The sequence below is a fragment of the Aythya ferina genome (assembly GCF_964211825.1).
Source record: "Aythya ferina genome assembly, chromosome: 7".
NCBI lineage: Eukaryota > Metazoa > Chordata > Aves > Anseriformes > Anatidae > Aythya > Aythya ferina.
Genome location: NC_140302.1, coordinates 1,233,586 through 1,259,752, shown reverse-complemented (window position 1 = coordinate 1,259,752; position 26,167 = coordinate 1,233,586). Strand labels below are relative to the sequence as shown.

Genomic DNA, 26,167 nt, shown 5'->3' with positions numbered 1-26,167 from the left:
CCATTAAGTATGCTGAACAGTTCTAGATCTTCCAATTTACCTGTAAATAGTTGAGGTTGCCACTTTAGTAATACAAGATGCATTGAATTTGTAAAGGGGGTGGAATCCCTGGTTTAACTGTGTTTGTATAAATACATAGATATATATATATGTATATACATACCTGGATTTCCTTGGTGATGAGAAAAGCCTACTATAATAATTAAACCCAATAACTTCTTCCCCTTATTGTTAAGACTGCAATGCGGAGCACTCCGAACTAGCAAACTGCTGTGGTTAATTGCCTGTGTATTCTCTTAGGTGATCTCATTTTTTTTTTTTTCCTTCTCATGGAGGAAAATACTGAAAGGCTAGTTGTGTGGAGCTCTTTGCCACAGTCTCATCTTGGAACGTATTCAAGGAGCTTCGGAATCAAGTATGGTGAGGAGAACAACATTGTTTCCAGAAGAGGGTTCATTTTAGGTGACAGGAGACACGGTTGTAGGATTGGTGCTAGTTATTTTCCAGCAGTCTAGCCAAAACTGATAGTGGTATTGTGCTATCCCTCGTCTTCTACCAATAGTGTCAAGTGTACCCGCTCTGAGACAGACATCTGCAGCAGAGCCGAAGTTCATTTCTCTTGCTGTTAGGTTATAGTAAACAAATTGGAAGGAGTGCAGGGAATGGAAACAAAATTGAGCAGGACTTGAAGGATGGAGCCATAGCAGAGAATCCAGGCCAGGATCCCACAAGTACTTCTGGGAAGGTAATGTGTAACTGCGAAGAACACAGAGGTCAAAGAGACCTATGGGAACAGGAGCCTGGTGGGCAAGTGTGTGTGTGTGTGTGTGTGTGTGTGTGCCCTCACAGGTGTATGTGACAAAGCTAAGGGTGAACTCATACAAATACTTACAAGGTTCTGTAATCAAAGAAAAAGTGTTTCTTTTTTTGTTTGGTTGTTTGAAGTGACGTAATGATGAAGAAAAACTAGCTGGAACATCAGGCAAGATATTGATTTGTCTGTGAATTGGAATCATGCAGAGAGTGAAATTCTATTAGGAATACTTAACTGCCAGGTGACCATGTAGTTTTGGTAGACCTATGCTAGCTATCATTAGAAAAGTTATGCCAAAAACATCATTTGGCTTATTTTGGTATGTATCAACTTCAACATGAGGCTTTCATCTGCAATTGTCTGGGCTGTGAATGGTAGAGTCAAATTAGGGAACCTGAAGTACTTACGTGCAGTTTAGTGGCTCTGTGCCTTGTCCAGAAGCCTGTCTGACCAAAACGTGTTGAAGGTTATGGTCTGCAGTACTTTCTGGGCAGGAAAAAAGGTATTTGGGAAATTATGCTAAGTTATAAGATAAATTCATAAAATGCCATTATCAGAGGTTGGCAATTTCCTTGTTGGAATCACTGCTGTGCCCGTGAGACTGGCTGTGGTGGGTTGACATCTCCTGCAGGTTCTGTAAGTGTGAAGGCTGCTCTTGGGCAGAGGGGTCACATCATCAGTTGGGTTGCAAGAGATAAAGCGAATGGTAGAATCCTGCTTGTTGATGTGCCTAGGTATTACAAAGAAAGCTCAGATTATATTTTGGGATTTCAAATGTTTTTTCCTAATGCAAAGCTTTTGTCTCCAGAGCTCCTCTCTGCAGTGAAGCAGAACTGAAAGGCTGCCTACCTGCAGTCCTTCTTTCCATCACAGAAAGGTGTGAAACAGACTCCCTCTGTTTTCTCTTCATCCCCCATTGCTATGTTACTCAACAGCCATCCTGAATGCTGTGCAGTGGGGTGGGAGCTTAGACCTTGTCCACCATTTTACCAGAATTCAGTATTTTTGCTCCTTTTCTTCCTGTCTTGTGACAGAGACAAACAAATTCCCGGGTCTGTAGGACCTGTAGCTTATTAGTTCAAATCGCTGCTGTTGTTGGGAATGATTACGTGCCTTGGGAGCAGGCTGTTGAAGAGGTTTGAGATTGCCTGAACCTCCTCGCAGGAGTGGGCACAGTGTGGTTTCTGTCATAATCTTTCCAGGAACCTGCTTCCATAACAATGAACCTAAATTGGTGGATTTCACATCCGTCAGTGCAAATTTGTATAGTTTGTTCCCTGCATCCAGAAGTCTGCATCAATCAAGAGAATTAATCTGCAATAGGTTAAGAAAACAATTGAAGTGTATTGAGCAGAGACAAATGAGGCTCCAAGGCAACAAGAGAAAGTGAGTAGACTTGTCTATATTTGAGATAACAACCTTGTTAAAATAGGATGTCTCCTCTAGCACTTAGGAAGTGTTATATTGGAAGGCTTTTCTCCCTGTTCTTCATAGACCCTGTAGAGCGAGAACCCAGATGGGTCTTAGCCAAGACATGAGTTTCAGGACTTCCATTTGCAGCCAGAGATGTTTGCAGGATATATCCTGCTTCGGCAGCTGCCCAGGCAGTTTCACAGAGAGATCAGGTGTGAAAATGCATGATGCAGTGGGCAAAAAGCTGGAAAAATAAATCAACCTGGTTTTGAAGATCAGACTACTCTGCAGCTTTGGAAGGTTTGGTACCTTTTCTCACATCTGGGAGGCTTAGCAGGGTTAGAGAAGAATGGGCCCCATGGAATGAAGTGTGAAAGGGAGCTGCCAAATTTTTTCTTGTATTCCTCCCAGCCCCTTTCATGCTCTAACTGCTCTGCCATTCCTCAGTCCCCTCCGTCCCTCCCCATTTGCTCAATTGCTGAATTGTGAGGGGGCACTAGAACTTCTCATAGGTGACTTTCAAAGGCTTTTTAAGGATTTTAACTGCTCACTTCCTGCTGTTCTTAATGGAGCCAGGCAGGTAAGTCCTGAACTTGAAAAGGTCAAAGGAAGCTAAATTCCAGGTTTGTGGTGTTCCAGGAGCATCCCTCTGCACAGTAGGAGCAACAGTGACTGTGTTTAGTACATGAGCTGTCTACTGAACCTTTCCATAAGTGCCTCTGGTACTGATGTATTTGCACAGACATCATTCTCTGTGACCCTGAAAGCAGCACATGTTTTGGGTTGGTGTTGGTGCAATTGCTGTGGGAAGAGATGACCTGGATAATCGCATGTCATACAGGCACGGACTAAGCAACTATTGTTTGGGCAATTTTTGATCTCAACTTCTGAAAACTGAAAGAGTATATTTATTTGCTTTCAGCTTGGTTTTCTGACTAAAAGGAGTCTCAGCCAAAACCAAAGTTAACTGGAGAGAGAGACCTCAACTACTGGATGAATGACAGAGAGACTTTCCTGGTGTAAGCAGGTAGGGAAGCTTCCTAGAGGAAGAATCTTACAGGTTTGACCCATACCTCTGTAGAACTGGAACAATAATCACCTCTTTTGGCTGGCTGGCTGTGCTGTGTTTAATGCCCCCAAAAGCCAGATGCACTGCGAGCTCATATTGAGCCTGCTGTCAACCAGCAGAATCGAGTAACTTGGTTGCAGTAGCACTTGAGTAGGTCCACAAGGACTTTGTGTGGAAGGATCGAGTAAGAGGTTGATTCACTGAAGACTTTATATCTTCAAATATTTTAATTTGGTAAGTATTTTTAAAATAGCATTTTAATCCAGAATTTTATGGTAGTTTTCTATGGAATATCTCTTGAGTTGTTGAAAAAAAAATAGTTTATTTCAGCTACTGCTTTTAGCTGCCTGAGACTTCTGTTACATTGTGATGTATGCCTTGTTTTGCGACCCTTATTAGACTGTTAGACTATATTGAAAGAGCTGATAGATGTCCTTTTCAGAGTCTGGTCTCAACATCTTAATTGCAATATAATTAAATTACATCTGTACGTGATGTACTTATCAACATAAGGTGATCCAGGCAGTCTGAGAAGTGCTACTAAATGTAGGATTTTCCCTGTGCTGGACAGCATGAATCACTTCATATTTGTGTGTGATTCATCGGTGGTCAGTTCTGTTTTGACAGTTCAAGTCTTGCAGCTGATGCTGTAGGACCTTCTCATCACTGAAAGCTATAGGCTGGTTTCCTTTGGGATTTTGAATACTTGGGTGCTTCCAGTGATGTCTGCCTTTGATGTCATTATTGCTGTCAGTCCTGGGGTGAAAAACAAGCGCTAGATTCTTCTTCTGTCTTACTTGATGGTATGGTTTTGTGTATACAGTTCGCTCTGCTCGTGGACGTCATGGAACGTCACAGAATGAAGGTGTTGGATCCTCTCAAAGATGGAAGCAGTTAGAGGTGGAGGAGGATGCTGGAGCACTTTAGGTGCTAGCAGATATCAGGTTAGTTGTATTTCTGGACCATAACTCAGATTTTTTCAGATATGTTACCAGTGGAGTGCATTGTATGTTCATTGCCAAGCCTAAGTTATAAGAAGGACTTATAAGAAGAAGGGTAAGGAAGGAGTTGGTAGGGTTTTGTTGTTGTTGTTGTTTTTATCAACTGTGCACATTTCTTAGAAGAAATGTTGCAGCTTCTATGTTTCTCATAACATAGTTTTCAATACAAACAAGATAGTTTTAATAACGTGTCAAAGTAGTGTTCCTGAACAGTCCAGGTTAACAGTCTCTCAGATCTAAACAGGAAATTTTCTTTTTAATACTCATCTGATCACCGCTCAGCAGCAAGCTACTGATAATGCACTTCCATTCACAGGAAGTTGTTTCCCAGTCTCCTGGGAGGGAGTTGAGGGACATAGAGCTGAGCATCCAATCAAGCAGGAGGGCAGGTCTTTACAACTCGGCTGCACTCACTGCATCACCCTGTGGGACAATTGGGCATAATTTAGTTACCTTTTCCTTATGAAGTGATCAAGTGCTGAAGTGGCTTTAGATGCATGGATCTACTTTCTCTTTTCCAGAGGTTATTTTGCTAGTCCTCAACCTGTGCTCTTCATTTCACTGAGTTCTGGAATCTAAACCAAGCACCTTATGCCCTGGATCCAGGCTTGCTGATTAGCTTTAGAAGGTGAAAAAGCCTCCAGCTGAGGGAAAGTCTTAACAACACTTTGGACCATTCCCTGGAGTTGAAAGCTAGCCGGGGAGTGACTGCCTCAGAGGAGCAGTGCTGAAATGCACCAAACTTGTCACCTTTAGATTACTGTCATAATAAGAGAGAAGTCACCCAGCCTGGGTCAGGAACGATTCAGGAATGATGCTACGTTGTTTTATGAGGCCTGGGTCTGTCTGCTGCTTTGACCTATGGCCGGAGCCAATGCTTTAATGGCCAGTTATTTGCAGTTTAGTTCTGTTTTTCTGATCCGTGCAGATGCTGCCTAATGCACAGTTTCTCTCCCTCTTTAGTATTTATGCAGCTGTGATGAACAGTGTCCTTAGTGCCAAGTTAATGAATCGATGTTAATGAGTGCTCATTGTCCACAGATGCCCACGCTTGTACAGCAGGTGGAGAGAAGTCACTTAACATCGTGGCGGCCACAGGGGGCACCAGGGAGTTCTGCTTGGCTACAGCTTGCTGTTAAACACTTCCAAAGTACTATTTCCTTGCCTTGAACTGACACACCAGCATTCCTTTGTTTCTTTCTTGAAACAGCTTTCACCTCATGTATGCTGTTAAAGCAACGAGCGTCTAACTCACACCCAGCACCAGCCACTGGTTTGCTCGAGGTTCCCTTTGGCTGTGGAGCTGCTCCTTGCCCAGGGTGACCTTGTTTCTAACCACATCTGATAATCTTGGTGGGGAATTGCTACAAGGGAGTTCCAAGTTGGCTGGGGTGTGTGTGTGAGTTTAACATTACTGTTTGTGTGTTTGGAAATGGGACTGCATGGCAGGTATTGCCAAGGAAGGTGAGAAGTCTGCACCCACAGCTGTTTCTAAAGGATTAGAGAAAGTGCCCCAACTTGACATGAGCATGTGGGAATGAGAGTTTAGCTGTAGTGACACGACAATTTTAAACTAAAAGAGGGTGGATTTAGATAAGTTATAAGGAAGAAATTCTTTACTCAGAGGGTGTGAGGCACTGGCATAAGCTGCCCAGGGAAGATGTGGATGCCCCATCCCTGGAGGTGTTTTTTGGTCCTAACGTCTTTCCTGAGCTGGGCTTGAAGTATGAACAGTCATGATCCAGCCCCACTGCCTTACAGGGAGAGAACCCTTCACTGGACCAAATGAGTAGGTTTAAAATAAATAATAATAATAAAGTTGTGAAGCTTTTGCTCTCCTTACTGAGCTGCATTAGCAGTTATCTGAATGCTTCTGCAGTTTTTGCCTCATCTTCTGTGATCTTTGCAAACCAGCTTAGAGGAGACTTCACAGAGGCAGTTAAGAAGTGCCTTGTAAATGGAAGTGTGTAGTCAAGGCTGCCTCAGTCTGTTCACTTTTCATTCCCTTTGCTTTTGGGGGAAGAGAATGGAGCTAAGCAGCAGCAGTGATGGAAATGAGCGCTTCTAAATGAAAAGCAGTTACAGTGAAGACCAGTGTTTAAAGGTAGAAGGACAGTGGGACTTTACCTCTTAAATCCCACAGGTTTTTTAGGTCTTTCAGAGTTTATTGATTGCCAAGAAGCAGCCTCCAAGCTGAGTGGATTTTTTCCTCTTTCATTTTCGGGCTGTTATTTATTATTGCTGTAACAAAGACTGTGAGAACAGCTGATGCACACATCATGAAATTAGAGTGAAGCCAGAAGGGGTCTGTATTACTCTGTTCTTCTACACATTAATGTATCACAGAGACTGTTTAAAGCTGGGCATATCCATGTCTGTTTTCTCATTTAATGTTTAGTGAGGTTACTAATTATGAAGTCACAGTGGTTTTTCGGTGTCAGGTAGGTAATGTATTATTGGTGCTCTTCAGCTAGTGGTTAGAGCAGTTCTCTGATGAGCCATCGTGAGGACAGCACAGACCTAGGGCTTGACTATGTGCACTATGGAAGAGATGCACCAGAGGCGAGACTGGTGCAGTGGCACTTATACCCTGAAGATAAAAGTGGCAATGTGGTTGCTTCTGGTCTGTCTTACTGTGAACTCTACTCAGAACCAGTGTTGTTTTGTTGCTCTTTATAAGAAGCTGAGGCTGTGCTATCTTAATGCTGGAGTGCCTTATGAAAATCTTTTCATATGAAAAGGGTGTGGGATATACTCAGTAAAGAGTGAGCACAGCCGCTGAGACAGATCCCACTGTGTTGGGTCATTATTTCTGGGAGGCAAATTGTAGTTTCTGCCCATAGTTCCCATCAAACTGCTTGGGGGTTGGAGCTGGAGAGCCTGGAGGGGCTGCATTTCTTCAGTCCTGGGAAGGCGATGAGGAGGTTGTGTTACTATCTAATGACAGGGAGAGTGCAGAAAGGACAGAGGCAGCCTCCTCCTGGAGGTGATCAGTGGCAGGATGAAGTGCATCAGAAATGAATTGCAACAATGGGAATTCTCATTAGGCATTAAGAAAAAAAAAAGATCATAAGGGCGTTGAAACATTGGAACAAGTTTGCCCGAGAGCACACTCAGCTGAGTAACTTTCCAGGATTTGGCACTGAGTGGGAGGTTGTGCCGGAGGAGCTCTAGATTCCTCCCAAACTGATTTTTTCTATTTTTTTAGTGTGTTTTACAAACCAACTCCACGTTGATGGTTGGTGCCTTTTTGCCTTTTGGAGAACCAGAGCCAGCATGAAAAGTCCAGTTGAGGAAAATCTGGTATCTTTACCAAAGCCTGCTTGTGCCTTATGAACAGTCCTGAGGAAACAGCTATTGCAGAGCAGGAGACAAGCTGCGTGAGCTGGCCCCAACTGCTCATCGTGTAAGTATTTTAGTGGCAATGCAGTGATTGGTGATATAAATCAAAGAACTCCTTGAAACACAGGAAATAAGTCACACAAGACTTTTAGCCCATACCAGTGAGAGACAACCCCCCCCCAGAGTTAAACACATCCACATAGTTAAACACAGCTCTGTAGCAGCCCCCACAGCATTAAATACAACACTGTGCTGCATGTATCTTAATTGTGTTTCACACTGTAAGTTCAGAAGGAGGGTGGTTTCTCTGACATTTGCAGATATGCAGTAAAATATGTCAAGACCGTCATGGAAACCATACAAAAGGAAATTGCAGCATGGAAAAAAAGTCTCTCTCTCTCTCTCTCTGTCTCTCTCATCCCTTCTGAATATACTGAAATAAACTTTGAGTTAGTTGGGCTGCTTATAACGGGCAATGCAGGGCGACATGGGTTAGTTAACCTCTCTTTTTCCATAGTGATCCTTGAGTCAGGGTACAGGTTTGTTGTCTTTGGGTTCCTGTTTACAAATTAGTTTCATATGGCTATTTCCTTTGCTTCTGCAGACAAGGTAACACTGACATGGTCCATCTGAACGGTTCCTCAGTAGCAGATGATAGCTGTGCTCATGGGGATAGAGGGGGCTGGGCTGGGTCTGAGTCAGAAAGCAGCAAGAGGAGTTAAGGTGATGTTGCCAAATCTGACAGAAAAATGTGGAAACAAAACAAGCAGGAAAACAAAATAAAACAGCAAAACTGCTGACGCCAAACCACAGCCTGAATCATGGAGAACAAAGGGCTGTGTTAGTTGTGGACATCTTGTCTGCTGGGATTTCATTTTGGACATGTGGGTATGGGTGGTATGATGGATTTTTGAGGCAGAAACCATAACTTTAATGCTGTTTCTATTGCTAATTCCCAATTTAAATCACCCAGCACTAAGCGCTGCCAGCTGCAGACGACTGTTCACTTGCAGTCTGTTAACAAAATGATATAATGTCCCAGACCTGAAATAAAATATCCGTTGGAGCTTGTCAGCTTGGGTTAAACAGCTAAGGCTGGATACTTCTGAAGGCTCCCCGCAGTTGTGCAGCAGCTGGGACAGGACCTAAGGTCCTCAGCTTCTAAATTAGCTGTATTGCAAGGGAGGTGGAGGAATTGCCCTGTCACTGTATGCCTGGCAGGGTCTGCTTGGCACTGCCTGCCTCTCATTGCTCTGAGGACTGACAGCAGGGTCAAAGCAGCCAAAAGGAGAGTTCCCAGGCTGGTTGTTCTTGTTTGCAAGAAAGCACAGGCTAGCCATAATAAGTCTTTTCTTAAATGCTGCCCCTCTGATGTTTTCAAGATGTTTATTTACTTATTTTGGCTTACAGTGCATAAGAAGCAGTATTGTCTTCCACAGAGAGAGGGCTGCTAGATGAGAATACTCTGTATTTACCACTTGCTTTAGATTTGTCCTTTGTTTACTGGCAGTGTTGGGATATATTACTTGGATATAATTTGGTGCTTTGAAAGTAGGATGAGATGAATCCAGTCTGTTAGGAGATGTTTTAAAGACTTGTGTTCTGCTACTCTACTATAACTTTCATTATTAATGGTATTCCCTTCCATGTGGTGTATCTCTGAAATACAGGCAATACTAGTGGCATCTGTGTTGTGTTGGGATGCTCTGAGCAGACCCTGGCTGTTAAGACCCTGAAAACACCCTTACTTCTGATTTGAACTAAAGTTAATATTAAGTGGAGTTGATGAGAATCTTTCACTCTTCCATATTGTAGTTTTTCATGGGGAAAATGGGACGGGTGACTCACCTCACTGTAGTAGCATTTACTGCACGTGTTCCCTAAGCATTTTTTGTCCAAATACGTGGTTATATATTTGTATTTTAGACTTTATCAAACTATATTTTTTTATCAGAATTTTTCAGCACTCAGTCACACACTCATGCTGCTCAGTATTGTTATTTTTTCATCCCTTTTTATAATGACACCTAATGTTGTCTGACAACAGCATTTATCTTCAAGCATCCTACTTTTGTTCCATCATTGTACCAATAGGTTCAACCCATGTTTATGTTCCTTCTGCTAATATTAATGACAGGTTTCAGTTTGTGGAACTGCTGTGGGTGCTGGAAGAAATGAGTGTGAAAAATGGCAAAATTGATGGTCCTGGCTACATGTGCTGAGATGAGCTCAAATTGCTTCTGTAGCTCTCAGGCTCAGGACTGAATAGAAAAGAAAAGAAGGAAAAAGGCTTGTGCATGTGTGTAGGAAGGTGTGAGTGTGGGCAGGGATCTGAAGACACCTGGAGATAGCAAACATATCTGCAGACTGAACATGGTCAGACTTTGTTTCTAGATATACCTAGTTTGGCCTTTGCCTCGGGGAGTTATGGAACAGAGGATTTTTGTTACTTGAGAGGATTTATTTTTATGTTAATTTTATCACTTACCATAAGAATAACATAGCTAGAGACAGAATATGTGATACAGCCTACCTGTGAATGAATAACTAACTAGCAGAGGTCTGTGGGTTGTGCTCTTACAAAGCTCGTTTGAATTTAATATCAGGATAGGAGCAAATTCACAACGGTTTTGGCACTACAGCTGTCTCTGTCCTTGTCAGCAGAATTCCCTTGTCTTGCTTTAGCCATTCCTCTGTTGTGTCTCTGCAAACATGCCTCTACAGGGGACAAGAGAAATCTTGTGTTTACATGAAAGATTTTGTTTCACATTTGCACTGGCCTTTCTGTATGGAATTCTTCCCTCCCTCTGCTCTGGGAGGAAAGAATTCCGTTCTCCTTTTCCTTATAGTTGTCTCTTCTGAAAAGCATTTTGCAACGCTATATAGAAGAATGCTACATAAATTTAAATGCTATTGTATTGTCTCAGTCTATTGTTTGTCTTGCATCTCAAGCCAGGTTATATTTTCGCTAGGAACAAGGCAATTACATGAGAATCTAGTGCTGACTGTTCAGTGATATTTTTTATTACAGGCAAAATAATAGGCTCAACCTTCTGCCAAATGCCCTTTTCTTTCTTTACCACACCCTTCTTACCTTCTTCTGTTTGAATAAGATTAGTGAAGTATAGAGAATGTTTAATTAAGTTTAATTGCATGACAGCTTAAAAGTGGGAAGGTAATTACTCATTTAATTATTGTGCTGCTTCGTGCTTAAAGTGTGTATATAATTGCTCTTTTTATAAGGACACTCAGCTTTGCAAGCTTGCATGAATTTATAACAGCCTCATACCTTTTGCTATTGTTTAAAGTAAAACTAAGCAAGTGCCATCTATAAAACAAGAGAAGTGCATTCTGTCAGCTCAGCCATTCTCTCCCTTCTCTGCTCAGTTTTGATGGTGTCATCCTCCCTTCATCATGTTGCTGTACTGGGAAGGACTTTAACATTAATCATGTTTAACCACGTAACCCACTATCTCTCATATATTTTTTGTTAACAGTTGTAGAACATATTGAGAACTTGGGATTGCAGACATGCGAGTGTAAATTATTATTTCCTTCAATGTCTGCGTTAATTATTTCTTTGGTGGCAACCTGATAGATCACTGAATTTGATTGCTTGAAACAGTCAAAGGTTAAGTGACTCTCAGTTAGTAGTGCTGGTAGAAGAAGAGGAGTTTTCCAGGGCACATAAGGGCTCTCAGAGGTTTCTAAACAAGTGCCGTTCTTTGCAATAGTCTGTTTCTCTTCTCCCTTTACTAGTACTAGCAGTAAGGCTGAGTTCTAACAATCTAGTAACTCCCAGGGCAGCTAACTGAAAGATGTTTTTCCTGTAAGTGTCACCAGAGTGGAAAGAAGAAGAGCAGTGGAGGAGAACCAGCTAGCCAAACACAGTGACATTTGCAATTGCAAGGGGATTCAAAGTCTGAGGTAGTTGCAGGCTCTATACATTTTTTTGTTTAAATAGCAAACATTATAAGAAAATCCATTGCACGAAGTCCCTCTGTAGTCATCAGGCAAGCAAATGAATTTCTCTAACTCTATCCAGGTTACTAGCAAGTCAATTTCCGTATTGATGAGCTGAGCTCTCTTACCTTTCCCAAGTGAGAAGGGAGTAGGTGTGCATGTGGGGGGATTCATTTTGGCAAGTTAGTACTTTTTTTGCTGACCCTGATGTGACACACCTACGTAAAGTCAAGGCCAGTTGTGTGTGACCTCTCTGCCAGAAAGGTAAAGGACTCAAGCTGCCTACGTCCAGAAGACTGCATATGTCTGCACTTGGGCTTCCCTGCAGTCTGCGGTTATCCTGGAGCCTGTGTGTCTCCAGACACTTTTCCTCCTTGTCTGGGTAAGGAGCTCCTGAGTAACTGAGGCCTGTTTTCCTGGGGTTGCCCAGATCCCTGTGTGGGATTTCTCTGCTGTACAGGGGCGATGGTTCCTTGTCACTGTGAGCTGCTTTCAGCCTTCCCTGGCTCTTGGTATCTGTATCCATGTTTCCTTCCCATGTCCCCTCAGCCTCAGGTGTACTCCCACAACTTCTTGACCTTTTCAGCATTCCTCCTGTGTTTCAGACCTTTCTTTCTAAGCCGCTCCTTGAAGGAGGTGATTTGGCTGTTCAGTAACTCCGTAGGAACTGCTGCCATTCAGACCATATACTTCCCTTTGTGGGGTCTGTGGCTGTTAAGGAAACTTTTTTTTCAGTATGATGAGGTTTAGTGACATGACACTAAGCATATTTATGGCCAGTGCAATGGAATATGACAACTTTAGTTTAAATGTGAGACTTTTTTTTTTTTTTTTCCTAGCCTTTTTAATACCATCAATGGGTAAAAACACATGCTGCTTCCACAGAGAAAACAAGAGAGAGCTGAACTTCGTGTTTTGATAGTTCAGCCTTTCTTGGTTACTTGAAAGACCCGTGGCTACCTGTGAGAAGTAATTCTCACAAGTTCCCTAGGGAGGGTGGAAAGGTGGGGTATGGGGGCTGATGATCTTATGAAGTTTCTTTGCATGGTCTGGAAAATATGCTAAGAAACTGGTTTTAAAAATGGGATGGAGTAAGAGGGATCCGAACTCAACAGGACTCTTGCTTCTGCAGAGAAGGGGAATGGCTGCATTGCCAGCCTCTGATGAGCTCCTGGGAGAAGGGTCCTTGGTAACGCAGCTCCATTTAAGCACTGACTCCTGACACCAGGATGGCATAGCCAGGTCTGTGCTCTCTGCAAGTCAGCATCTCCCAGCTTATGGTGGGGTTCCACAGAGCTTTGTAGGGAAAGCTGCTCTGTGTAATGAAGCAAGTATCCTGTCTTCTTTATGGCAGTAGTCTGAGCCAGCAGAGCCTGAATGTAAAGGTAGGGCCTAGTGAAGCATAATGCTTACTGCCGAGTACTGCTGTTTAATCAGTATTACACTTAAAAAAAACTACAAGGAGGAATAGACAGGAGCAGGCCAGAGACACTCAGCTGTGGCAAAAGAAATTTTAGACTTTGTTTTTAATCACCTGCAAGAAGGCATGGCCACAGGGTGAGCAGATCTGGGAACAAGAGACGTTGTGCTTAAGTGATGTTAAGGTAATAATATATATCAGGCAGAATTGACTGAAATGAGCAAAAATATGTCTGCTGACATTAATAACGAATTAACCTTATATGACGACTGCTTTGAGAATAATGGCCTCCTTATTTGATGAGTGCCAGACGAGTTTGATTGTCTTTTACAATCTGCCAACTGAGTTTCCTCTGCTGATTTGGTTGTTGATGTGGAAAAGCAGATGATGAAGTGCTGTTTTCATTAGCTGTGTGTCTTGGGGATTCATAGTCTCTGGAAAGTTCTGCTGGCCATCCAGAGGCTGTAGTTTTGTGCCTAGTACGGGCTGATGCAGCATCACTGCAAAAACAAAGGTCAAGAGCAGTAGCTGGGAACGTGCTTGAATGTTTTGCTAAATAAAGGCCTGACTTCTCAGCTTACTAGTTTGAACAAAGGGATTTATTTTTTTTTTTACAGAGGAAAATAATTACAAATTTTCTTAGTTGGTGTTCTGCAGATTATAATGAAGTCAGAATGTCACTAAAGTCAATAAGGATGTTATGCTCCTGAGATGCTTTTTGATCAGAAGTTCTGTTGGTAATTGTTTTTGCATAAAACGTGCTAATCTTGTTGTGTGTTTTTTTTTTTTTTTTTTTTTTTTTTTTTTTTTTTCCCTCTCCTTATTCACTCTTCTTGCATTCAGCATGAATAAATGCTCTTTTGCTTACCTAAGTAGCAACAGGGCAGCATTGCCCTTTGGGAGGTACCACACTGGCACAGTAGTTGAACTGGGAGTTCCCCTGCCAGTATGCAGCAGAGTTGAGAGGCTGTGTTTGGCAGAGGTAGCAGGCTTGTGGCTGTTTGCTTCCAAGGCCTGCAGCGTTCTTCCTTAACTTATGCACCCAGCAAAGGCAACATGGGAATGAGACTGGAGAAAAGATGTTTTGAAACCAGTTCTGTTTAGGTTATTTTTCCAGGTTATTTTACCATAACCTGGAAATGTTTCTGCTGAATGTCTCTTTTGCATTGATTTTGGGGAGAGATGTTCTACTATGTCAAAATTAGGGAAACCATGCATCTCTGCAGCAGTAGCTCCATTAGCCTGGAAGTGCAATGAAACTGTACTGCATCACTGTAAAAACGGCTGTGCTAACATCATCCTCAGTAGTTTGAAAACTGATCGTGGCATGTTGAAATGGTCTAGTGATCTAGTTGCTACAGACCTTGAACATGCAGTCACACCATGTCATAGCTACTTCAGGCATACTCACTCCTAGTCACAGCATGAGGTGTAGAGGTGTTGCAGAAGTTATGACTCTGCTGGGGACAAGAAGGACAAGAAGTGAGAATGGGAGGCTTGTGGAAATTCAGCCAGGACTTAGTTTCCTTTACAAAAGTTAATGTACTGAGAACGTTTTTGAAAACAAGTGCTAAGCAAACTGTGGGATTTCTCAAAAAAAAAAAAAAAAAAAAAAAAAAAAAAAAGCTTGTTTGTTTGTCTTGGTGCCTTGAGCTTTCCAGTGCTTCCAAAGCCTTTATTGCACACTGTGTTAGTGTAAGTCTCTCCCAAGTAAATGGTTGTGATGAAGCACAGTAAGGGGTATTCACCACCACCAGACAGGGTGTGCCTTGAGCTCAGGTGGTGATGCTTTCCTTCCCTGGCAGAGGAATAGCATGTTCCAGCGTGCCCCCCGTCAGTCTGTCATGCTTCTGTTGAAAGAAAGCCTCTCTTCTCAGAGAAGTAGAAGATTCTGCATACTGACTTTTTCAGGTCAGTCTGTTAGGCATACTTTTTTCCTTCAAAAGTATGAAGGAAAACTTTGATTCTTAATTTGGAGTCTGTCTACTGCACACAATTCCCCACTGTAATTTAAATTCTGTTTCTGGACATGGATGTTAGCACAGTGCTTGAGGGTGTCCCTCTCAGATGATGGTGACTGTCAGTGTCCAGCTGCACCTTTCTTCTGGTCTGTAATGCTCCCTCTTCCTCCAGTCTTAAGCCTTTCCTGGCTGGGGGTTATTCGACAGATGAAATAACGAAACATTTTATAAAGGTGATAAATTTTCATTATACTTTTTTTTGGACGTTTCAATACATTTAAAGCTATGAGCCAGGCCTAAATTCATATTTTTATTTTGTCTGGAAAGCTGAAAGTCCATAACAGCCCCAGGTGTCCCTTTTATATGGGGGCTCTGAAAGTGTTTCCAAAGGAAGGCTGGTATCATCTCTGGTGCACGGCGTGAGACAGCAGGGGAATAGGGCTTGTCCCTTGTGACAGTAGGCAAAAGGAGCAGAAATAAGGATAAGAATTGTCTTTCTGACACCATATTTAGTATATGTTGCTTACTGGATGTGGGTGGAGATGTCTCAGAATGTGCGGTAGATATTTGAATGGACCAGAAAAATAATGTATTTTTTTATACTGGAAATAATGTAGGGATTTAAAAATAGAAAAAGAAAATCCAAAGCTTCCTTGAGGCAGAATCCTAAGAGATTTTATTTTCAGTATGAAATAGATTTACAGCGAGCTGCAGTCCCAGTTTAGATTAGCGACAACATCTTTTTTTGTCACAAAGAGGTCAAGATTGTTTTCCAGTATTTTTTTAGTCAATGTTGTAAACAGTTTGAGTTTTGCGTAGTGTTTTTTTGTTTGTTTGTTTTTGTGGGGTGGGGTGATGAGGGGCAAACAGCATATTTCAGTGGAATACTCGATGGTGAAGAACTGTGTGAGATGTCTACTGAGGGTGCTACGAAGATGTGCAACTGTACAGCATGTTTCTACCTCCTCTCTCTTGCTGGAAGTTGTAATTAGTTTCAGCCATGTGGCTGTTAGCTCTCTCCAGCAGTGCTCCAGTTCCCTCTGAGGGATGTCAGAGATGCTTTTTACTCTCATAATGACTGATAATGTGCTGCAGGACTGGGAAGGAAGATCCCATTTAGCTTTGTTAGGAGCATAATGGGCCCTATTTTGGCTTGTGTGAGCTCTAAGGAGCTTGCATTGGGGAACACTCGTTCACAGCGGAGTACAGCAGTGCAATGCAGTGATGGGGATGTTTCTGACAGGATTATGAGAGCATCTAATGCCACCAATAATGCCAATCTTTTGTGACAAACTGGTAGGAAAACAACCTGTCTATGCAGTCTGACAGCCAGACATCACCCATGGCTGATCGCTCTTCCTCTTTTTGCAGGATACTGTGAGGGACAGACAGACAAAATAAGAAATAAGTTGTGACAAAGCAGGTATCACTCTTCTTAGGATCCAGAAGTCTTTAGGATCCGGTCTGTTCTGAAGGTCTTTTTTTTCTGGTGCTTTAATTTTCCTGTGCCAGCCCCAGTGCCCTAAAACCTGTATCCATAGCTTCAAAACATCTAGAAAGAGTCACTTCTGCCAGGCAAAATAGAACCATTTACCATATGTAGCGCTATCACAGGGAAAGTGTATTGATTAATTCATGTGCAGGGATTATTAACTGATTAAGTCTCCATATATTACTTAGGAAGTTTAACATTTAGAAAAGTGAAGACAGTTGTAGAGCTTGGATTATCTGTATTTCTTCCTAAAACATTTAGTGCTGATACTAACAAACATTTTGCATATACCTATCTGGAAAAAGGAAGTGAACTTGCTTGGGAGAGGGGGTTATCAGTGTTTCAACTCATACTGAAAAATATTATTATTATTTATTTAATGTTATTTTTAAAGCAATGTGAGAAAAGTATGGATATTTCTTTTTGGAGTCAGAACTGGAATGAAGAACCATCCCATGACCCCATGTGCTGCTGCTCTATTTAGTGCCATGACCTATACCTTAGAACAAAAGAGTGTGGGGGGCTGTGAGGGAAACAGCATAACATGGCTTGTGAAGTCATGGTTCAGGTTATGAAATGTGCTTTTCCAGGCTGTTGCAATGGATTAATCAAAAAACAAGTGAGGTCTGGCCTCAAGTATATATGAGCTCAACTGCAGTGTGTATAAATAATTGGGATCCTATTGGCTAGTTATGCCTAGAGGATAAACATTGTTCTGGTGTGGTCGTTGGCATATGCAATTTAATTAAGCGTAGGTTTATTAAACTGAGGTGGTGCTAAAATTGCCTTTATCTAGAAGCAAAGTAGCTCTGGATCTCCTGAAGTGACTTGCGTGCTACTAGGTCCACATGTTTTGATCTCAACAGCTTTGTGAGCCCTTTACTTTGACTTTAATGACAGCTAAACCGTTCTGCCAGGTGAATTCTCACTGGTTTTGCAGTTGCAGTGCACACTGCCAGGAGCATGTCTGTGACTGCCCTGGCCTCCCAGGGTTGTTGTTGGTCAGAGTAAGCCAGTATCTCTGCCACTGGTGGGTTCCAGGAAGAAAATACTGTGAAGTGGAAAGGAGGCCTAGGTGGGAGCACTCCCTGTGGGGGACTGGCCAAGAAGAGGCTGACAGAAGCTGCTGTGCAGTATGAGCAATAGAAGAGCAAAGGTGATTTGTGGAGAGAAAGATGAGGGAAAGCAAGATTTTCAAAGGGCAAGTACTTGCAAAGATTAAATGTTACAGAGCGCGATCTGCAGCTGGTAAACAGGAAAATGCCAGGGTGATATTTCTGATGTGAACATATCTGCAGATTAGCAGTAATTAAAGCTGGGCTTAGTCTGCTTGGGGCTTTTTTTCCCTCTGTGTCCACATGCTTACTCATTAGTGTTAATCTAGTATATTAATGTCATTTTAAAATGTTTATTTTTTTCTCCTGTAAGTTCTCCTAGTGAGATTGTGGATGAAGCTGTGTTATCCCCGTTGCTCCAGTGTGTGTGTGTTCCTCTGCATGTTACGGTACTTCTTTTTAACTGTCTTTCATTTATAATCACACACTTACGTTCAATAGTGTTTAAACTTATCCACATGAACCACTCCAATGTCACTATCATCAGTTAGTGATGTTTATACAAGTTGTGTATAGGTTAGGTATCTGTTGATCAAATTCTCTTTTCTGTAGACTTGATTTGAAGCTTTTTTTTTTTTTTTCCCTTCTGCTTCCCACATTTATTTTCTTTTTCTTCCAAGAATATTTGCTTTGAAAAAGAACATGTTGGTGTCTAGAAGATGCTGTTTTTTGCAAGATAGTTTGCACTTGGGAATACAGAATGCATGTAGTTGCATGTGGTTTTTTATTTAATATATATGTATATATATATATATATATATATATATATATTTTTTTTTTTTTTAAATAGGGTTTTGACCTGCAGGATTTCGTTGGGTAGCATAAGGGTCAGTCTGTCTCCTAGACCTGGCCCCTCATGTGGTTACAACTGAGTCTGTCTGTCTGTCCCCAGCCCTGCTGCCTCTCTGCCCCAAGGATGAGGAAATAAGACTCAGCCAGCCTGGACACAACTTGTTGGTGTATCCACACCAAGCAATCAGCAGGTGGTTGCATTACTGTAGTATTGCTTATGCATGCATTCTAACACCATCAAGCAGTTTTCCAAGGTATGTTCTATAATAATAAAACACAAAATGTGGTTTTCATATAACAAGAGGTAAAGCAATGAACAAGAAGGAAGAAATAGAGAAAGAAGATGAGAAAAGAGAAATATGGATGAAGGAAAAAATTGTCCTGGTGGTCGTATGGCTTTGCTCAGAATAGTGAACCCTTTTGGAATGGCTTCCTGAAGTGACAGCCATTCATTCAGCAGAGGCATAGGATTTCTGAGTCACAGCTGCAATTCATGAGAGCAGAGAGAAGACCAAACTCTATAAAACACATCTGATGTTTTCATTGTGCAAATGGCTTTGAGGAATGTTTTATGATGACACCCTTGGTGACTGGTGCTTTGCCTGCTCATGCATTAGTAGCAGTGAGTCTGGTGGAGATTCCCTGTATCAACCATTTCCCATTTTGCTTTTAGAGAAATTTGGATTTAGGATTTTTATTTGCTTAGTCAAAGTTTTTGTATAGTTTAGAAAGAGAACTCCACTGAATTATCTTTCATGACAAACCTTACATATAAATGTGTTCTTACAAGACTGTTAGATTCCATTTATTTCCAATTCCTGCTAGTACAAAACTGGCATTTGCAATGAGCCAGTTACGTTCTGGCTGTTAAATAAGTCCTGCTCATAAGCAAGGTCATTCCACCAAAGTGCTCATACTTTTCAGAGCAGCTCTTTGGCCACTTTGCTTTCTTCCATGTGACTGTGACACGTAAAGAGAAGGAAGGTGGCATCTGAAGCCACGACAGTGTCAGTGACCAGATTCCCTTCGGGAGATGTAGTGGTGTATTCTCAAAACCTTGTCTCTCTCATGAAGCTGTTATGAGGGATGTAGGTTGACAACATACCCAATCTAGTTACCTGCTTCTTCCTGCCTTCCCTACCCCTTTTCCCAGGTGATATCCTGTTCCCTACATGTGCTTTGGTACTCAGTTCTAAGAGCTAAACTGGCAGAAAACTAATCTCACAGAAACCACCTTCCCTGAGAAGAACATCAATATGCTCTATCAGACTCATTAGGCTATAATTATCTGGTGGTGGGTAGGAACATCAGTGGATTGACTTTATGCAGCATTGAATCAAGAAGTAAGAAAAGTAAGAAGTACAAATCATTGCATGTGACTGCGAAATAAGGCCCGTGACAAATAAAACGGCCGTGATTCTTTTTCACTGAGTATATAATACCTCTGGGCTCCTTCCTTTTCTCACTGCCTGGTAAAGGTAAAGGGATGTTTCAACAATTTCTAATATAAAAGGTTAGGACTTAAATGCTATAAATATTTGACTGCAAGACAAGGCAGTGTAAAGTATAAGGTATAGCTGTAATTGTTTTGTGGGCAAGAGATAAATACAATCACAGAAATCAACAAATCAAAAAGTCTGGTAGTACCAGATGAAAAACAAAACATTATTTTATCATAGCTAATAAAACAAAACTTCTGCTATCTTTAAAGAAGAAGAAATAAACATAGAATGGCAAGTTTCAGGATTTCTGAGTCATAGCTTTCCAAACAGTATTTCCAAACAGGCAATTCAAGACCTCAGTGGTTGTCCTTCTGGTGAGTGTTAAATCACTAAACCCTTATCAGTGTAGAGTAGAATAACTTTTCTTTTAGCAGATTTATCCTGCCATTTCATTTGAATTTAGCAAAATCCATTAGCACAGTGTCACTTTCCTGAGAGTTACAGTAGCTGCTGTATATTCTGTCTCTCTCTCATGTCAGGGTTGGAGAGACTTTGCTCTGGGGCAGTGCTGTGTAAAACTTAATCTCATCGTTTTGTAGTAGACCATAGCCAGTCACTTGCACTGTTGGCAAGGGACCTGGGTAACCACTTCATGCTCTGCATCTGATGATGCTGTCTGCAAAGTTGCCTTTATTCTTTGGGGCTTATCTAAGAGAGCTCATGATACAGCTACTGTGCTCTGGCTTTGGTTGTCTGTTGACTTGTTTAGTGTGAACGTTACAGCGGTTTTCAGTTTTGGGGGAAATTAATACTTCAGGTGCTTTTTCGTATTCTCTCAGTCAGCATCTTGGATGAAACTGCAAGCTCAGAAAATATACAGCCATGCATGATCTGACAAAGGACAGGGTATTAGGTTTTATGTAACCGTATCTTTGTTCCTTGGTAGTTTGGGGCCATCCTGGTCAATGTTATCTGTAATGATTCCTGTTCTTCCTGTAAGTCAACACGGATGGGCCTCGTTCTTTCCTTGCAAGCTAGTAGTTCTAGGAAGAGTAACATCAGACAAGGGAACTGCATTGTTTTGCTTTGTCTGTTGGGCCAGGAGAGGAACACTTGGCTGAACTTTTCCTTAGGCTGAATTGTGGTAACTGTTGGGATGTGGATTTAGAACTTTAAACCCATCTCAGAACAAGGGCTATGAACCTGTTAATCCCTCCAGAAATAGAGCGAATTTCTCATTTTTGACCTGTTTATGCTGCTCTCTATGTCCCTGTAGTCCCTCTGGGTATCTAGGAGTTGCATTCTCTAACATATTGGCTGTGCTTAGAAGCAGTATCTCACCAGCTTAGGGAATAAAAGTCAAAACCTTCAGCCTCAGAAGTGTGATCATTGATTGTGCTTTCAGTCCCTCCTGCCTGAGTAAAGTCCAAAGATCTCCTTATGTATTGCTGCTTCCAAAATTGCTCCGACATGCTGGATGTTATATTGCTGTTAATTCCCTCAGTGCAATTGAAAATGCAGCAAGCTTCCAGTTCTTAAATTTGGGTAGGACGTGAGATGACACCGTGATTTTGTTATTGTTGATTTTTTTTTTTGTTCTCTCTCTCTTTTTTTTTTCTCCTGTGGAATCCTTCTCTATGTGGGGAAATGAAAAATGTATTTTAAATCTAAATAGCAACTGGAAACAGTTGTCTTAAGGTGTTCTTGCCTTTGAGACTAACTGTTTTTGTCGCACATGTGGTTAAATTCTGACATCAGATATAAAAAGTTGCCTGAAGATTGCAAGATTACAAGAGAAGAAAAATTCATTAATTTCCTTGAATGGCGAAATGACATCAGATGATTTTCACGGTATCCCTGACAGGAAATAGAGTAGACTCACTGGTTTTCAGCTATTCAGGGGAACCAAAGTGCCTTGGCCAGTAACGCTGCACCCAGGCTTCAGGTTAGGCCAGGGTCTGCAGGTAGCTCTAAATATCCCTGCGCAGTTTTAGAGAGGCAAATGCAATTTGTTTGGCATATTCTGTTTTCACTTTACACAGTTTTGCTCTCTCTTGTGGAGGAGATTTATTAGCTCAAGGGAAATTAGCTCAGTCTGAATTATTTATATAGTCTTGAGTTCTGTTCCAAGTGACTTCCAGAAACCTAATGACTCTTCCTGTTACATCTTTCACGTGCACTCTGCCCCTCATGTGGAATTGCAGTGACTTGCTGTAATTCAGAGCCCCGGGTTTGTTGGAGGGGTCTGATGCTGTGGGGAGTTCCAGTAGGGATTCCCAGAAATCTGGAATCAGTTTGCACATCCCTGGTAGACTCCGTGATGTGACAGTGATATATTACGTTGTTTTGCCTGGCCCTCATTGCTGTAATGAGGTTAACGTTGTTGTTGTTGTTTTTGTCTTGTATGCTTAGATTATTGTAAAGTTTGAAGCATGAAAAGAAGCACTGAAGTAAATTGGCAAGGGCGGAGCCCCAGCAGTAGCAATTTCACACCTGTGAATGGCTACTAGTCCTATGGCTTGAAGCAGGTAAAGCTGACCAGGTGCAAATGACAGCCACTTTGCTCCCTTGCATATTGTCTGGCTTGAGTAGCTGCCGAGTGTTAACCTCCCTGATCAAGCGAACCATTCCTGCTCAGGGGTGTCGTGCTTGACTGGCAATACTTCTAGGTATTTTCACATTGTTCAGCACTAATAGGCTCTGCTTTTAACGGGGGCCTTTAGACCTGATGAGAACTAGCTCGAAGAATTAACTAAATAGGGCATCTGAATAGAAGCTACAATAAGGGGAGTGAAAGTTAAAGAATAAAATATTTCATAAAATGCAGTGTCACAGTGCAACCAGTCGCCTGCTTGTAATGATGTAGACTGCTTTGGCAGCCTTAGCAGCTCTGTGTTTTTTTTTTTTTTTCCTTTCTCCGTGGTTTCTGTTTTAGTTGCTGCCTGGTTTACCTTTGCCCTCTTCCAGCTTAACAGTCTCTTGGGGGGAGTTTATAACAATCAGCTCAGTGAACAGGAGGAATAGGAGAGCTGCTGAGCTGTGTCACTGGAAGAACTTCGACAGCCTGGAAATTGACATCATTACACTTGCATTAACTGCTCAGATAGACACAGGATTACATGCAATAGGGAAACAAGTACGTACACAAGAATAAGGTTGTTCAAGGAATATCAGCATAGAACAGAGATGACACTTACTGAAACAGACTCACTATAAAAGCTTTATTTTTTCCAGGTAGCACATTAACAAGGCCAGCTTTGGGGGACAAAGAAAAAGATGGAAAGAGGAGGTGTCGGGGAACAGTACAGGCATTTTCCAACACAAACAGAAGATTCCCTCCTAAAATAAGCAAAGCAACCTCTGGCCTGAAGATTCCTTGGAAATATATGATCCTCTAGTAGCTTAGCTATAAGGGAGTGACTGGAAGGAGCCCCACAGCAAACACCATGGCAGCTAGCAGTGAGTGGATCAATTGCAAAACATAGTTTTTATTAATTCTCACTCTAAAATGAAGTCAAAATGAAAGCAATGCATTTAATGCGTATACATCTGAGCCACAGCTTGGGGTAAGAGGCTCTCTTATCACCTGTGGAGCAGAAGTGAAAAGATCTATCGGTGTTGTATTCTGAAGACATTTAGCCGAACACTTGCTGCGAGACTGCACAGATGGTTTCACAGTGTACTGGTGTTACAGCTGCAAGTTCAGCCTGTGCTTTCAGACATACATTGACAAGGTCAGTGTTGGATGAGCACCAATCCAGTCAGAGGGAATGATGGTGAAAAGCTCAGGAGGTCCAGCTGATCAGACACATGGGCAGCCGGAAGATACATTAGAGTCCTACTGCGTACAGGACTGTTGAAAACAGTACGTCTTCCGATAGGGTTTGGACAGATTGTTTTGGCTTTCATTAAAAACCTGATCATCTGACACTTTTTTTTTTTTTTTTTTCTGGGTTCACATTCCTCATTGTATGGATGCAGTTTAAATGTTTAAATATGTGACAACCTCTGCTTTCTTACATTGCAAAATCAAAACCAGAAGAACCTGAAGACATATTGGTACTTCTGATTTAATGTTGCATGAAGTGCATATGCTTGCTTCCTCTGGTTTCTAACAGATTTTGCTAATATAACAGTTTGAGGAAGGTATATCTAGAAATTACTACGCAACAGCCTCCATAAGGCTGGCTATTCTTCTTAAAATAAAATTTGAGATTAAAATAGTATCTGCTTTCCAGCAATTTGCTAGAGATTTGAGGCTGGAAGAGAAGGCTGCAAGGGTCTGACCAGACCACCTCACACTCAGACACCAAAGGCGTTCTCCTAGTAATCTCTGCATGAAACCATAATTTCTGCTTTGACTAGAACAATTCTTTGAAAAGGACAGTTTCGGGGGTATTCTGGTATTAATATAATTTATGAACAGTGTTCCCTAGAGTAAAACACTTAAATACACAGCATCAGTATCTTACTCTAGCTTCTCTGAATATTTATTTAGAAATGACTGTTGGAAAGAGAGGAAAAAATAACATACAAAATATTATACAAAATAAGCATAAGACCTAATGTAGTCATGTTAAAGGTGAACTGCTTTAAGCACATATGTAGGTTTAATGAAGTTGATAGATTTATTTGTATTTCTGTACCACATTCTCTAAAGTCCAGCTGAGTGGAGGATATGGTGGTTGAATTGTAAACAGCTTCTTCATGTGGGGAGGACACACAAAAAGGGAATAATCTGAACTACCATCTGAAGTGGAGTAGCTAGTTCAAATTAGATGTGTTGTGAAGTCTTGCACACATAATTAACTGGTCTTTAATTCAGTTTGTCTTTATTAATTTGTAAATCCATGCTAGAGACAGACATTTTTATTAATGACTGAAGTTCAGACATGTTTGTTTAGCAAATGGTTGTCTTGTGCTGCTGCCAAAGGCTACCGCTTCTACCCTGCTACAGAAAAGATAAGTGCCTTGCAAAGGTATCAGTCCAGCAGCCCAAACTAACCTGAGGTGATCCGACTAACCTGCTAGGGTATGCTGAAACCTCAGCCTAAACTCCAAACTGCTCAGATCAGACCGTTATCAATGGCTCACTTGCTCTGCAGTGCCTATTTGCAAAGGCTCTTGTGACAGCTTATACAAATCTTTCAGTTTGTGCAGTTAAAAAGATGAGTAATGCACTTGAAACACTGAGGAATCTTTTGGAGGTGGGAAAAAAATGAGAAAGCAAAGATATAAAAGATTTCAGCACTTCAGGTTTCTGCTATTTTTGGGAAAGAAGAACATTCAGTTTTTTAAAGAGTTCCTTATCTGGCTGTTATTGTCCTCTGGAGAGGAAAACAAAAACAAAAACCAATGCTTATCTTGTCTGGGACTGTAATTTTCTGAATTTTGATGTGCAGGCATGACTTTTTTGAGTTATGCGTGTTTGAGTTAAAAACAAGCCATAAAGCAATGGAGGCACAAAGAATCTGTTCTGTGCTTTGTCTACTGCATCTTGAAGCAGGTACTTCACTTTTTGTGTAATCTTTAACTCAAGTTGTATTGCTGGGGGGTGCATTGCATTATCTTTAAGCAGTTAAATAATTTAAAACTAATGGCAAAGCAAATAAAATTAAACAATTGTGGCATGGGAGCGGAACTGGGTAAGAGAATAACTTCTCTAACAGTCCTTTGAACAACTGTTCATTGAAGACTTGTGAGCAAGTACTAGCAAACTGAAGATCCTTAGTCATTTCATAAACATAGAGGTAATTTCTAGATATGGTTATGAGAAATATGCACTTGCGGATAAATAGGTAATTTTGACTGTGCTCATTAAAACATCAACCTTGGAATAATAACTTTCTCCAACCTCAGTCCATTGTGACAATTGTTGGCAGATATTTTGCAAATATTGCTAGCTGATAGGGTACATTGTATTTATGTGAGATATTTACAAGTACTGTTATTGTTGGCTTGTTTCTATGGTAATAGAGGGACAAACATCACTGCTACAAGGAAGCTAACTGGATCCTTTAAATATTATGATATTCCATGTCTCTATCTATTAGTTAAGATCAAAGGCTTGTCATGACTACTGAATGCATAATACACAAGTGGAGTTTAGTTTTAGCTATTGTAGAAAGAAAATATTATTATTATTATTTTCTTGCATCTCATTTGGAAGACTCTAAAAACTGTCTGTTCTTTCCCCTTAGTTGCTCACAGTATTTCCTCTTTCCCACTCTTTAGTTATGGTCTCCTGAGCAAACCGTTACTTATTGGCTGTTGACCTTGTGACCATGAGAAGCATTGACAAGGCTCCAGAGGAATTCCCTCTGCAGAAATGAGTTCAAAAGTA

General features: G+C 41.4%; 1 long non-coding RNA gene across 2 annotated transcripts; it reads left to right on the top strand.

Moving 5' to 3' along the window:
- Positions 1 to 657: 657 nt before the first annotated feature.
- LOC311439569 lies at positions 658 to 26,167 on the top strand. 2 transcript variants are annotated; one of them, XR_014694823.1, is made up of 4 exons: positions 658 to 745; positions 3,150 to 3,254; positions 4,120 to 4,240; positions 26,059 to 26,167. It is a non-coding gene; the product is annotated as an uncharacterized lncRNA (long non-coding RNA). The 2 variants fall into 2 exon arrangements; XR_014694824.1 differs by lacking the exon at positions 658 to 745 and adding an exon at positions 2,026 to 2,200.